This window comes from Pristis pectinata, chromosome 11, assembly GCF_009764475.1.
Source record: "Pristis pectinata isolate sPriPec2 chromosome 11, sPriPec2.1.pri, whole genome shotgun sequence".
NCBI lineage: Eukaryota > Metazoa > Chordata > Chondrichthyes > Rhinopristiformes > Pristidae > Pristis > Pristis pectinata.
This window is the reverse complement of record NC_067415.1, coordinates 40,970,035-40,985,156: the sequence shown is the minus strand read 5'-3', so window position 1 is coordinate 40,985,156 and position 15,122 is coordinate 40,970,035. Positions and strand designations below refer to the sequence as shown.

At 39.7% G+C, this 15,122-nt stretch overlaps 1 protein-coding gene across 1 annotated transcript in view; it reads left to right on the top strand.

Annotated features, from left to right (window-relative positions):
* The window catches only part of tenm4 (teneurin transmembrane protein 4), a 1,444,950-nt gene that overhangs the window by 697,158 nt on the left and 732,670 nt on the right, over nt 1-15,122 (top strand). Inside the window, 1 exon segment of the mRNA XM_052026216.1 lies at nt 13,529-13,621. The gene's annotated coding sequence lies outside the window, so the exon portion shown is untranslated.

Genomic DNA, 15,122 nt, shown 5'->3' with positions numbered 1-15,122 from the left:
TGCCCCTTGGTTTTGAACTCCCCTACCCTGGGGAAAAGGCTGCTACCATGCACTTCATCTATGCCTCTCATAATTTTAAGCATTTATATAAGGTCACCCCTCATTCTCCTGCATTCCAAGGAATAAAGACCTAGCCTGGCTAACCTCTCCCTGTAACTCAGGCCCTGTAGTCCTGGCAACATTCTCGTAAATCTTTTCTACATTCTTTCCAATTTAACCACATCTTTCCTGTAACAGGGTGACCAAAACTGTACACAGTACTCCAAGTGTGGCCTCACCAATGACTTATACAACTGCAACGTAATGTCCCAACTCCTATACTCAGTGCCCTGACTGATGAATGCCAGTGTGCTAAATGCCATTTAGGTTATTTTGTTAAGATTAGCACTGACTCCAAATAGGAAGTAATCTTAAAAAAATAATTGTGATATTGGGATATCCTTGCTTTAAGCAAGTGTCAATGAGATTTATTCACTTTAAGAAGTGCTAAAAACCTGACCTGCACGATTCACACAGACTGCCACTCATGATTAGTGCTTTAAGGGTATTTTCCATGAAGGGGTTTGGAGGGCAGAATGGGGGGGGCGGCGGAGTATTTATGACACGGGAAATTCCCCCTGAACTGAGAGTAAGCCAAGCACACCCTGTGGCCACGAGTGGTCCTGGCCCCCCCACAATCAGGTCACAGATTGCAGGATCTGTGAATTGCAGTAATCAGCTCACTGATGTCCCATTTTGCAATGAAGTGTTTGTGATAACAAAAGATGTGGCTTCCAGCAAATGAAAATGGAAACCTAATGTGATACTTTAAATCATGGAGGTTTCACCACCTTCAGCATGATGTTCTTCTTGTTGAACTATGTCAATGATATATGTTGTTAATCACAACCTTTCTGGCATTAAGTAAATAACACACACTGAGCATATTGATGACATCATTATATGTGCAAAATATGACAGGAAAATTACTCAACGTTGGGAGGAATCCTGGTAGGATGTACCAAGTCAACTTTTCCGGTAAATGGGACTTCATCAAGAAAGTCCAATCCTGCAAAACATGCCCAAGATTGTGTGTGATGCAGGGGAAAACAGATTTTGTCATCCAATTTGTAGGCTGGATTGCATGTGGATTGGCGATGATGAATGAACATTCGAAGGTGTTGTTCAATGATCAAAAGTTAAAGAATAAAGAATGTACGTGGCAAATTCTGACTAACTTTATATTCAGCTGCTGAAGAACAGATTCATTCACTCAGGTTTCGTGTTGAAGGAGTAGTTAAGCAGAATAGGATTAAGGTAATGAAGTGCAGTTAAAGGAGAAAGGGCAGTTCTAGACCTAATCATAGGGAATGAAGTTGGGCAAATAGTTGAAATATCAGTCGGGACCGTTTGGGAGCAGTGACCATAACTCTGTGAGTTTCAAAGTAGTTATGGAGAGGGATAAACGTGGTCCAGAAATTAAGGCCCTGAAACAGGGGAAGGCCTCAATTTCATGATCGCAAGACAGGACCTAGCAAACATTGACTGGGAGCAGCTACTTGTGGGTGGATCTACGTCCAAATAATCTTTTAAAAGTGAATAGCAAGAGTTCAGGGCCAACATGTTCTTGTAAAGGAGAATGGTAAAGAAGGCAAGTCCGGGGAATCTTGGATGTTGAGGGATATCGAGAGTTTGACAAAAAGAGGCATTTCATCATTGTATTGAGAGCAAGAGGGTAACCAGGGAAAGAGAAGGGACTGTTGAGAACAAAAGGAACAATCTGTGTGGGGTGCCAGAGGACATGGGTCAGGTTTTATACTTTTCATCTGTATTCATTGAGATGCAGATTTCAGGAAAGGGAGTCAAAGGACTTTTCTCAGGCATGTTATCATTAAAAAGGAGGAGGTATTAGATGGCTTAGTTGGTATAAAGGTGGATAAAGGAGCAGAGTGGAGGAGCCAGCAGCTTTTTGAAAATTGTTTTTTCAGTCAAGAGCTTGTTCGTCCAGTTGTTTTTTTTGCAGGTACAAAAGGGAAGCAGGCTCTAATGCAACGGCCGTTTTTGGGGATGGCCGTACTTGAGGTGTAAGTGCCGTGTTAGACCATAAGATGATAAGACATAGGAGCAGAATTCAGCCATTCGGCCCATCGAGTCTACTCCACCATTCAATTATGGCTGATTTATTTATCTTTCTCAACCCCATTCTCCTCCCTTCTCCTCGGGACCTTTGACACACTTACTAATCAAGAATCTATCAACCTCCGCTTTAAATGTACCCAATGACTTGGCCTCCACAGCCGTTTGTGGCAATGAATTCCACAGATTCACCATCTTCTGGCTAAAGAAATTCCTCCTCTTCTCTGTTTTAAAGGGACATCCTTCTGTTCTGAGGCTGTGCCCTCTGGTCCTAGACTCTCCCACTACTGGAAACATCGTCTCCACATCCACTCTATCCAGGCCTTTCATTGTTCGGTAGGTTTCAATGAGATCCCCCCTCATCCTTCCAAACTCCAGTGAGCACAGGCCCAGAGACATCAACTTCTAGGGAAAGTTAATTAGGAACAGCTGTTTTTGGGCAAGTCCACATCTGACCTGTGGAGGGTGTTTAAAGACTGACTGCATGGAGTACAGGACAGGCATGTTCCAGGAAGAAGGAAGGACAAGGATGGCAAGGTAAGGGAATCTTGGCTGACGAGAGAGGTGGTGAATTTAGTTAAGAAAAAAAGGAAGCATATGTAAGGTTTAGGAAGCTAAAATCTAACTGAGACCTTGAGGATTATATAGAAGGAGAAAAGAACTCAAGAAGGGAATTAAGAGAGCCAGGAGCGGCCCTGAAAAGTCCTTGGCAAGTGGGATTAAAGAGAATCCCAAGGCATACATCAAGAGCAAGAGGATAAACAGGGAGCAGGTAGGACCACCAAGGATAAAGGAGGAAACGTGTGCTTGGAGGCAGAGGATGTGTACGAGGATCTAGATGAGGACTTTGTATCAGTATTTACCAAGGAGATGGAGGAGAGTGAGATCAGTGTGGAGTGTGCTAATATGCTAGGGCATTTCGAGATAAAGAAGGAGAAAGTGTTCAGTCTCTTAAGTCACCAGTGCCTGATGGGATATACCCCAGGTTATTGAGAGGGGCAAGGGATGAGATTGCTGGGGCCTTGACCAAGATCTTCATATCCTCTCGAACCACTGGCGAGGTCCCAGAGGACTGGCAAGTAGCTAATGTTGTTCCATTATGGAAGAAAAGAAATAGGGATAATCCTGAAAACTATAGACTGGTGAGGCTGACGTCAGTGGTAAGGAAGTTACTGGAGAGGATTCTTAGGAATAGGATTTATGAACATTTAGAAAACCATGGCCTAATTAGGGACAGTCAGCATGGCTTTGTGCGGGGCAAGTTGTGTCTTACAAACTTGATTGAGTTTTTCAAGGACGTGACGAAGGTGATTGATGAAGGTAGAGCTGTGGATGTTGTCAATGTGGATTTTAGTCATTCTGGCTGAAGATCTGTGACTAGTGGTTTTCTGCAAGGATCCATACTGGGACCTCTGCTGTTTGTGATATACATAAATGACCTGGATGAAAACATAGATGGGTGGGTTAGTAAGTTTGCAGACGACATGAAGATTGGTGGTGTTGTAGATAGTGTAGAAGACTATTAAAGGATACAGGAGGATATAGAGTAGTTACAGATATGGGCGGAGAAATGGCAGATGGAAATTAACCCGGCCAAATGTGAAGTGTTACACTTTGTAAGATCAAATATAAAGAGACAGTACACTGTTAATGGCAAAAACCTTAACAGTGTTGATGTGCAGAGGAATCTTGGGGTCCAAGTCCAGAGCTCCCTGAAAGTGGCTGCACAGATGGATAGAGCAGTAAAGAAGGCATATGGCATGCTTGCCTTTATTCGTCAAGGAATTGTGTTCAAGTGTCAGGAAGTTATGTTGCAGCTTTATAAACTCCTAGTTCAGTCGCATCTGGAGTACAGCATTCAGTTCTGGTCACCCTATTACGGGAAGAATGTGGAGGCTTTGGAGAGGGTGCAGTAGAGGTTCACCAGGGTGCTGCCTGGATTAGAGGGCATGTGCTATAAGGAGAAGATGGACAAACTTGGTTTGTTTTCTCTGAAGCGGCAGAGGCTGAGGAGAGATCTGAAAGGGGTTTATAAGATTATGAGAGGCATAGATAGACAGCCAGTATCTTTTTCCCAGGGTTGAAATTTCTCATACCAGAGGGCATGCATTTAAGGTGATAGGGGGTAAGTTCAAAGGAGATGTGCGTGACAAGTTTTTTCCACACAGAGAGTGGTGGGTGCCTGGAATGCACTGCCAGGGGTGGTGATGGAGGCAAATATGACAGAAGCATTTAAGAGGCTCTTAGATAGGCACATGAACGTGCAGGAAATGGAGGGATATGGACATTGTGTCGGCATAAGGGATGTTTAGTTGGGCATTTGATTACTCATTTAATTATTTTGGCACCACATCGTGGGCCGAAAGACCTGTTCCTGCACTGTACTGTTCGATGTTCTAAATCCCCAGACCCTGAAGAGAGGTGTCCCAGGTTGCTGTGAGAGGGAAGAGAGGAGATTTCTGGGGTTCTAACAGAGATGTATTAATCTTTGCTAGCCACAGGTGAGGTACCAGATAACTAGAGGCCAGTCAATGTAGTAGCTTTATCCAAAAAGGGCAGCAGGGAAAAGCCAGATAATTACAGGCCAGTGAGGATAAAACGGGTACAACTAGAAGAGCAGCTGCCTCACAATTTCATCTATCCAGGTTCAATCCTGACCTCGGGTGCTATCTATGTGAAGTTTACACTTTCTCCCTGTCACCAGATGAGCTTCCTCCAGGTGCTCTGGTTTCCTTCTACATTCTAAGGAGCTGCTGATTAATTGGCCACTGTAAATTGCCTCTAGTGTAGAGGTTAGTAGTAGAATCCGGGGAAGTTGATGGGAATGTTGGGAAAACAAAATGAGGTTAGTGTTGGATTCGAGCTTACACCCATCCAAACAAAAGAAGATTGGAACTAGCATTCATCCAGACCAAGGATTTGGGTTAACATCCAGGAAACCAACAAACTGGAAATGGTGTAAATGTCAACTTCGATATGGAGTCAAGCATTACTGAGTCATTTTCTTGTGAGAATGCAATAACTTGAACACCACTGTTGTATTTATAGGCATCTTTTAACATAACAAAATGCTCTGAAGACATCACAACTGTGTTAACAAACAAAATTTGACACTGAGCCACAGAGAGTGTTCAGTGCAGATGACAAACAGCTTGGTACAAAGAGGTAGTTCATAAGGAGTATGTGAGAGGAAGAAAACACGGCCAAAAATAGTAAAACATTATAGTGTGGGTTTGATTAAGAGACCAGAATTGGAGGAGGACAGAAATTACAGAGAGCTGTAAGGCTGGGGGATATTACAGACGAGGGAATTTTAACAGTGATGAGTTATTTATCCTTGACCCAATATGGGCCAGCAGGCTCTGGAGTCTTGATGTGAATTAGAACACAATCAGCAGTGATCTGAGTGAATTTATGGAGTGTAAAACAGCATTGTGTCCAATGGAACAGTCAAATCTTTCATACTCATACAGTGCAGAAGAAGGACATTTCGCCTGTCAGGTCTGTGCTGGCTCCTGGCAGTGAACCCTTTAGCCTCATTCCCCTCCTTTGCCTGCAGCATTGCAACTTATACTCTCCCACAAGCTGCATGACTGCTTTTTTTTTGATTTTTTGCCACTTAACGACAATAAAAGAGAATTCACAGAAGCCATTTAACTTACCTGCACATCTTTGGAATGTGGGAGGAAACTGAAGCACTTGGTCATGTGGTCAGAGAGTCAGAGAGTCATACAGAAGTGAAACAGGCCCTTCGGCCCAACAGGTCCATGCCGACCAATATGCCCATCCTAGCTAGTCTTATTTGCCCGTGTTTGGCCCATATCCTTCTAAACTTTCCCTCTCCAAGCTCCTGTCCAACCATTTTTTAAAAATGTTTCTTGTACCTGCCTCAACCACGTCCTCTGGCAGCTCATTCCAAATATGTACCACCCTCAAGTTCCTATTAAATCTTTCCCCTCTCACCATCATCAACTTGGTCATGGGCAGAACATGCAAACTCCACACAGAGAATATCCATGGTCAGGATCAAACCTAAGTCCCTGGAGCTATGAGGCTGGGCTGCTGCACCACCATGTCATTCAGAAAAAGAACAACGATACCGGGAGATAACAAAGACGAGGATGATATTTTTAGCAGCAGATGAATTGAGGCAGGGGTAGAGTTGGATTCTGAACTGGAGCTGCAGATAGGTGGATTTTATGTCAAAATGGATATGTGGACCAAAGACCATTGAAGGGTCAAACATAGTACCAAAGCTGGAAACATTCCAGTTGAGCTTTAGAAGCTGGGATGAAGAAAGGGGTTCCAGGGAACAAATTTTGAAGACAATACAAAATAATAAAACTTGAGACACCGAAACACCAGAAAGTTTCAACTTTATTGTACACAACTGTCAAATAAAACATTTCACTTGTTTTTCCAAAAGTAAAATTCCAAATACTTTTATTTCTCTTCTGCATTTGGCTACCTATTTATAAAGTCATGACAGCTGCTGGTGTCACATCAATTGTCATGAATTTGCAACATGTTTGGGTCTGTTGCAACACTAATTAACACTTAACAAACACAAAAGTACATGATTTATTTTTGTACTTATCAACGTGATGCTGACTCAGTGTTAGGCAAATAGATCATACCGTTTGCCTTGCCAGTCATTGTAACAAATGTTTTGCATTTGTTAGAAGCTTTGGATAGGTCACCTCAGTAAGATTATCATTGCATTCCATAGAGTGAGTCAACACTATCATATAATGTACTATTGTAAATGGCAGTCATCACAATAACAGGATTGATAATGATCTAACCGAGATTCTCTTATGGTTCTTGGACAATTCATTTATTTGTGTGATATTTTGGTTGTGCAGTTAAATCACCTACTTGCCAATTTTTCAACATGGATTAGTATAGTGCCTTTATTAATTTAATATCTTCAAAATATGGCACCAAATCTTAACATTTTCAGAACAAACATGCCAGAACTCATAGTCTTAACTGTAAAGGAATACCCATTAAGGCCTCAAGATGCATAAGACAGATCTGGTTTTGCATGCTGTGATTTTATATACATTTTCCAAACATATACTTTAGTATATTCCAATGAGCTACTTTTCTCATGGACTTCAAAATATACATATTTAATGAACACTTCTTGGGCTAGATTATCATTTTGAGTGACTTTGGAGTTAAAAGCTCAGTAAAATAAAGTGGATAGCTCAAAAAATATCCTCCAGAAATGGCATTATTCCCTCTAACACATGGTAGTCATCTAACTGTCACATCTAAATAAAGTCCTGTGAGTATATAGTTAATGCCTCTCTCTCTTCATTTTTCACGAAGTCCACTCAAAACCTGGTCCAAAACATTCATGCCCAGGGCAGGTGCGGTGTTTGCTGGAGCTGGTGATTGATTTGTCTTCCCTTGTATGTATTCTCTTGTGTTCTGGAGAGCTTGCCAGTGCTTTTATTGTCTGGTTTAGTTTTCTGTGCAGAAATTACAGTTCTGGAGTGGGGACATGGAATTCCCAACAAGATTTTTTTTATCCTGTTGTTTAGAAAAGAAAAAATGAAGAGGAGATAGATTAAAGGGTTTAAGGGGAAGGGAACACAGATTAACATGTTCCTTTCAAGCAAATAGGATTTGTAAATTAAGAAAAAAACCTTAATTAGCCTGTTCAGGAATAGTTCAAGCAAAAGAACTTCCCTCTGTAAAGTATTAGGCAGGAATACTAACTGATAATTAAAAGACTTCAGCTCCTTTCCCCCACACTAACAGCCTCCAGTTTCCCCACATTCAGAATTGCTGGGGCATATTTGTTGGAATTACATTTTCCTCAGCTAATATTTGGTGACTTCAGACATGAAAATTCTCAGGTGGTACTCTGGAGATCTAGAGGTGGAGGGAAGTCCGCTGCCCAAAGGTGAATGGAGCTCATCCTGCATTCCTGTCCTTTCTTCTATCGAAGCTTGTATCTGGTGTAGCACAGGGATGACCACCGACAAGATGCCAATTATCAAACACACAGTTACTCTTGATACCTTCTATTGAAAATCCAATCAGGTGGACGAGGTCAGCACCCACCTCCAACAATTTCAAGAACAGGCACTGATAATCTGGACAAAATGCCCCAGACAGAATGCTGATGTATTTCAAAAATCCTCTTCCAGTCTCCAGCAGCAAGCACACAATACAAGGTTTGTTTTGACTGGTACCTTTAAGTGGAAATCAAAATACCCAGATGGACAACATTAAGAGAGATCATTAAATACAGCACAATCCACAAAAAACATGCACACTTTTCCAAGGGTATTAATGCATAATGTGTTCACCAGTCATCTCTTCATCACTCATTTGTGTGGCTATTGAGAGTGTTGGCTTCCACTTCTTTACATTAAAAAAATGTAACCTTACAGTAAACCCTGTGCAAGAGGTTAAGACTCCATTGAACCCATTCATTTAGCACCTAAAGCATTCAATTGAAACACTTAAAGCTCATCACATGTCCTTGTAATCATCTTCTGATCCCTTTCTGTTAGTCTTTATACTTCTGATTCCATTAGTTCTCTTTTCCAAAGTTCCATTGGTCTTTGAACACATTTACTATTTTTTGCTAGGACTAGGTGACTGGGTTCCTTTGTTTTGTAACTTGATTAAGCAAATAGAGACAGGACCACAGAGAACATCCTTTATTGAAGGCAGTAACAGTCAACCAAACAAGCATTGTCTTGTACGATTAAGTATCAGTCATACCACATGTTACACTCAGTTATTAAAGGTATACTGTAGTCACCTTTATATTCAATGCAACACTACAATTAGTATACATGGGTTATCCATCATGTATTAGAGTTAGAATCTTTCTATCTGATATAAGTAACAAGTTAACAGGAAATCTAATAAAAATACTTTGTCACTTTCTTATCAAAAATGTTTGCTCAGTTATTTGAAAGTAAGTAACATAGCTGTAATTGCATTTATGACAAAGACTGGATAAAGCATTGACACACAGCACAGCGATTTATGCACAGCATTGTGCACTTATTTTCCATCTCATCACCAGCGTCAATCTGCTCATCTCTAAATGAAAGGAACTTCTGTCACTACATATTTAGCTGCAATCTAATACTTTTTTTGGAGTCATACAAGATCATGACAGGTTATGGTAGGTAACTTGGTGGAAACAGTTCCCAAGGACATGGAGGGTAGGGTAACATAGATTTAAAATTTTGGGCAAAAGATGCAAGAGGATATGAGGAATAGTTTTTTTTGTACAGAGAGTAGTTATGGTTTGTAAAAATAATGGAAACAAAATCAATCAGGGCTTGCAAAAGGGAATTGGAGAAGCATTAGAGAGAGAATAAATTTCAGGAGAAATTATGGTAATGGAACTGACAAGTTTGCTCATTTGATGTCAGCATGGATTTAATGGGCCGAATATTCTCCTTCTGTCCTGTAACAGTTCTACCATTCTATGAACTGATAAAGACAGTTTTAATTATTATAACTGATCATTGAACTCCCAGCTTTAGCTGGAGATCAAATAGAACAGAGTTGACTTTAATTAGCCCCTGTAATGTAAAAGATGAATGCCAGTTATTGCCAAGAAGCATTGTTCAGTCAGCGGCAGTGCCTGCCTGCCACTGAAATTATTTGTTCACATCCAAGAATTTACTTCGAAAGACTCAGCTAGGATAGGGATTTTTTTTACGATTCTACCCCAAGCACTGCACTGCGGGCTGTCTCTTTGAAGTACTTTGCAAAAGTTGCCTTATCTCTAGTGGCAGCTGTCACTTCACTTATGCCTGCACCCATATCTTTGTGCCACCTATGTCTACCATGATGTGAAGGTGCTTAATTCTTGATGTTTTTTGTCAAATATGTCTTAAGCCTCCGTGTAGAAAAAGAGAATTCTGTCACAGCTCTTCAGATCTATTTTTGATGAGGTCAATGCATATCGAGTTTTATTTTTCAAACCATGATACACAAGTAAAGGAACAAGGAGATACGTGAGAAATAAATCTTTATTGTATATATCCAGGATATTGTGATATAATATTATCACTGTTACTCATTTAAGAACCTTTCTTTCTCCTGAATTAAATTCGTCAACCATCAGTAGATCTTTCTAAACATATTAAATGGAAGTTATGCTTCCACATCTGTATTTTGGCATGAGTTTCATCAAAACCTGAGTGAAAGACAGCAATGTTAGATTATAACTTTATGCTTTATACTTAAAAGAAACTTAAGTCAGGCAGCACATCATCACTTGCTAATGCAGAGAAGCTTGAAGTTTAGATAATGATTAAATCTAATGGCATTTTCAAAATTGAAAGAAAACACACTGGAATGCAACAACGCAATTCTCAGGGAGCCACCAAGATCAAAAAAAAATCATCATACAAATTCTGAAGAGCTGTGACAGAATTTTCTTTTTCTACTAAGACGTATTTGACAAAATCATCAAGAATTAAGCACCCTGAAGGTAGCAAGGATAATAGCAGCTTCAGGAAGAGGTGAACGGAAGACTGAGAATATTGCTCTTACAGCTGTGTGGCCATACTTGGCTGTACATATATCAGAACCACTCCTCAATCCTTTACAGAGCAGTAGACATAAAAGAGATTATGTTACTTCACCAAAACACCTTATTGAAATCTAAAATCTCTTAAATTGGAGAGATACTTGTCTAATGCAAGATGGGAACACTCACGAGCACTTTGAATCGAATTAAGTAAAATTTGATTTTAGCAAACATAATACTCAGATTAATAAATTCGATTTGCATGACCAAAATATTCAATGGCATTTTGCACCTCTTGTTGTATGATGTTTTCTGTCATAAACTCTGAGTTACCTAAATATTTAAAATTGCTTTGTGCTTCAGAGTTTGAGTTTGTTGTCTTTTTTCCAGAATTAACAGCTTGATTTTTGTCCTTAGTAATTCCGTAGCTTATGGTGTCTCAGCTATTTGTTTTGATTTCATTCAATGGTAATTGTAATGCTGATCTTAGCTACATGCAGCAAATGTGTCTTCATCTGGGGCCTAATTGCAAATCACCAATGCCAGGATTTTAGGGATAAAGAAGTGAACAAAACATATTTCACCCAGATGGAGAAAGGAAATGTTCAGGAGGATTTCTCCTACAACCTTGCAAAGGTTGAAGGACGATTTACTTGTGTTGAAAGTCAATACAAGTGGAGTCAGAGGACAAGCAACAGAAATGATAACAAAGCACCTCAAAGCAAAAAAAATCATTCAGATTAAAGGCAGTTAATAAAAGTAGAAACTGGCAAATGCTAGACATAATCCTCTGCACGGTTTGTTCTGAGACTGCTGTTGATTGCCATTTCTAGACTGAACTCTGCAATTAAAGTACAGTTTTAGGATGTATGGAAGATACCTGTTTGGAGATCTAATTAATAATGGAGGAGGAGTGTAACAAAGTAATAGCTCTGATTTTACAGGACTTCACCCTAGTAACTGCTGGCATTTTCCCATTTGGTTGTCAGCAACTTAGAGGTTTTATGAGATTGCCCAAGTCTCAAAATTGCAATCAGCAGTCTACACTCCACTGCTGGCCACCTACACTGAAGGAGAACAATGCTGCAACAACTCCCCCTCATTTACTGAAATGGACGACACCAGTTGTGTGGGTTGAATCAAGTGTTCATTAATTTTAATTATTTTTTACACTGTAAAGATGTTTTTAAACATTAAGTTTTTAATTTTTTTAATTTAAAAATGTTAATAGGTCTTAATAGATTTTGAATGTGTCTGAATGTCAGAAACATTTAAGTTTTTGACCGCTTTGGTAGCCAATTAAGCCAGAGGATGTTTGCTGTCTGCCAATTGTTTTCCATTTTATATTTTGTGGGCGTGACTTGTCCTGCTCCCCACACCCCCTCTCCATATCAGTACATGGTAGAATGCCTTGTTGATGTGCCAGGCCTCACTGTGGGGGTTGGTGCTGAAATGTCACGATAATAAGTCTAAGTTTTGTTCAATGATGGACTCTAACTGTGAACATCTTACTGCTGAGAACAGATTCTGAGCCATCAATAAACTTATGGAATGGGTATGTAATTGACAACGGATCTTCAGTGTTACTCAGGATATGGTAATACATTTCCTTAAGAAGAATATAGAACCACATGCTCCTTAGCAAAAAATCATCCAGAGCAGTGATCTTCAATATTTTTCAAGCAGGGGCCACTTTGACAATAAGAACCTTCAATGTGATATCTATTCAATTAATACTCAATAATGGCACATGTTGGCAGCTGCACAGACACACTTGTGCTCTCTGTCTCACACAGACACAGGCGCATATACATACATACAGTCACACACACACACTCACACATATGTGCCCTTTGCCTCCCTTCCCTTCACTTCTGTCACATACAGTTCTCACTGTTCCTAAACTCCTTGTGGACCGTCCTCTTCCAGTGTTCCCTCAGAAGCCTTCCCTTCAGCTCTTATACTCTTCTTTCTCTGGGCACACCTGACTATAATACTGATCATGCTCTGGTCTCCCAATTCTGGCCATGTTCCAGTCATACACTTGCCCCTCCTTTTGGCCAATCTACTGCTCCCAGCTGCTGGCCATACACTTGGCTTCATTCCTGTTGATACTCCTTCCACACACTTGACCCCATTCCCTTCCATGCAAAGGCCCCCAGCTCCTGCTGATACATCACTCACTAAAAGAAGTAAAGTAGGTTAAAGTGACACAAAAGTGAACAAAGCATTCGGGCTCATTTACAGATGGATGCAAAAGTGGGGAGATTTTGTCAAATTTGTCTGGGACCTTGGTTAAAATGGATTATTTTCAGCAGTTCTGTTCTCCATATCATGTAAAGTATATATTTAATTGCATAAGTGCATAAAAAATTTACTCGTATGGTACCAAAGTTGAGAGGTTGTATTTATCAGTAAAAATTACATACTCTGGGCACTTTTCTCTACGGAATAAAAGATTGAACACTGACCTGATAATTGATTTTAGATTATGAAAGGGGTAGATATGAAGAAGTTATCTCATTCTGTTTCTGGTTACATAATGTGTAATGTAATTTGTATAAAAACTGTGCTACCAACCCTTTGATACAAGCATTGGTTAACTGGCCACATTAAAATATTAATATTGCAAAAGCATAATGATTAGCTAGTTTTTACATTGACTGAGGAGGTTACATTCAATGCATCACTGTCAAAAATAAGAAAGGGCACTTAACCATTCTCAGGAGAAGATGGGAATTTATTCCATCATGTTATGATCCCACTGAAATAAAAACTATTCTTGCTCCATTATTATCTACAAACCTTGAGATAAACTGTTGAAGCTGAATTGAAATTCTTTATTTTTGAATCAGTCCCATTAATGGACCAATTACTTTTATTTGTTGATAGTGATGAAAACAATATAAACCTACTGGATGTTGCTGCACTGGAAATTGCATGGAGGACATTTATTTCCATAGAACACGAACAAGAATTGACAAGGTAGGCAATATGGTTTTCTCGACAATAATTTCCTTATGTTTCTTTGTACATAAGGTTTTCTGCTTTGTTGCCTATTTGTTGACACTTCTGTAGTTACTATATTGATGTCACTGGATGGGTTTTATGTACCAATATTCTTTACAATTATTATTCTGTTTAAACATTTAGCTTAAACATAACATAGAAGCTGGAGACTAATTTCTGTTTGTATACTACGAACTTACCTCAGTTCAAGTTGATCTGCAAAAGGTCATTGAACCTGCAGTCAAATTCCCGTCTCCATTTGGTTTCCTTTTGGGAACACTGCCTGTGCAGGATTCATTGGTACTTAAAGTATTGAAGAGTGACTGCTCGGCTAACAAATGACCCGATGGTTTGTTTTACTGGATTTATGGTTCACATTTGATGTTTGGTAATGTGATTCCACAGGTGAGATAATTCCTTCGCAGAGTAATTGGATTTGAAAATAATGCAGCGTAAGGTAACATTTTAAAAAATGAGGCTCCTGGCAGAATGGTAGAATTTATATATCTCAAAAGAAATGTTCTTGTACATGTAGCATTTTAAATGATAAGGAAGTGAACTGTTCTGATCGAGCACTGTGATCAGTTGCACTTGAGCTGTGCTTGGTTTTGAACAATGTTGTCTTGCTTTGCTCAATGCAATTCCTAAGAATAATAAATATAGTTTCAAGTAATTGACCAGGAAAGGAGTTTCAGTATTCTACAAAACATAAGGACCTACTTAGAAGAGTCTGGGTAATGTTATGTATATTTTAATTTTGTTGTATTTGTGAAATTGTGAGGATTATTTTAGTTTATGGGAAAATATAATCACCCTTGAATTCAGGACTTCTACCATCAAAAAACTGGTGGATAAAGTAACAAACCAGTTGCGTATCAGATGATTTTGCACATAAGTAACATCCATGTAGTTGGTGGTGTTAAGTTTCAATCTTGGAGCTCTGATTCCATTGTACTCAGCAGAAACCTGGTTATGACAGATGCCATGGTCTCATCCCACAAATCTCAATTTCCTTATAGGCTCCTCGTTTGTTATGACAAATTCTTCAGTATTCCTCAGGGTAAGCCCTCCTGAGGTTTACTCCATGATCTCAAATGGAGTAACTCTAAAATACAATAAACATCCTTCCATCTTCCACAATTCATCAGAGGTTTAGTGTACAACATTTACATTTGGAGCTGACTGTAGCAGGAATCCTCTTTAGTATGTTGGGTGATCTGAATTCTACAGCTGAATGGAGGGTTTGTTCTAGTTTTGTGCAAGGTTGCACAGCAATGAAATTCTCTTCTGCATGCAGCCCCATGTGCTGTGTGTGATGAAACATGCATATTTTCTACAGCAAAAGGGCTTTGTAGACATTGGGAAAACTGTCAGGTAGAATGCAGGTCATAGGGAGGGGTCAGGATCTGCTGAATGGACACAGCACTTGACAGGGTCTTGCAGGTGAATATGCAATCATGCAGGGTCTGGTGTTACA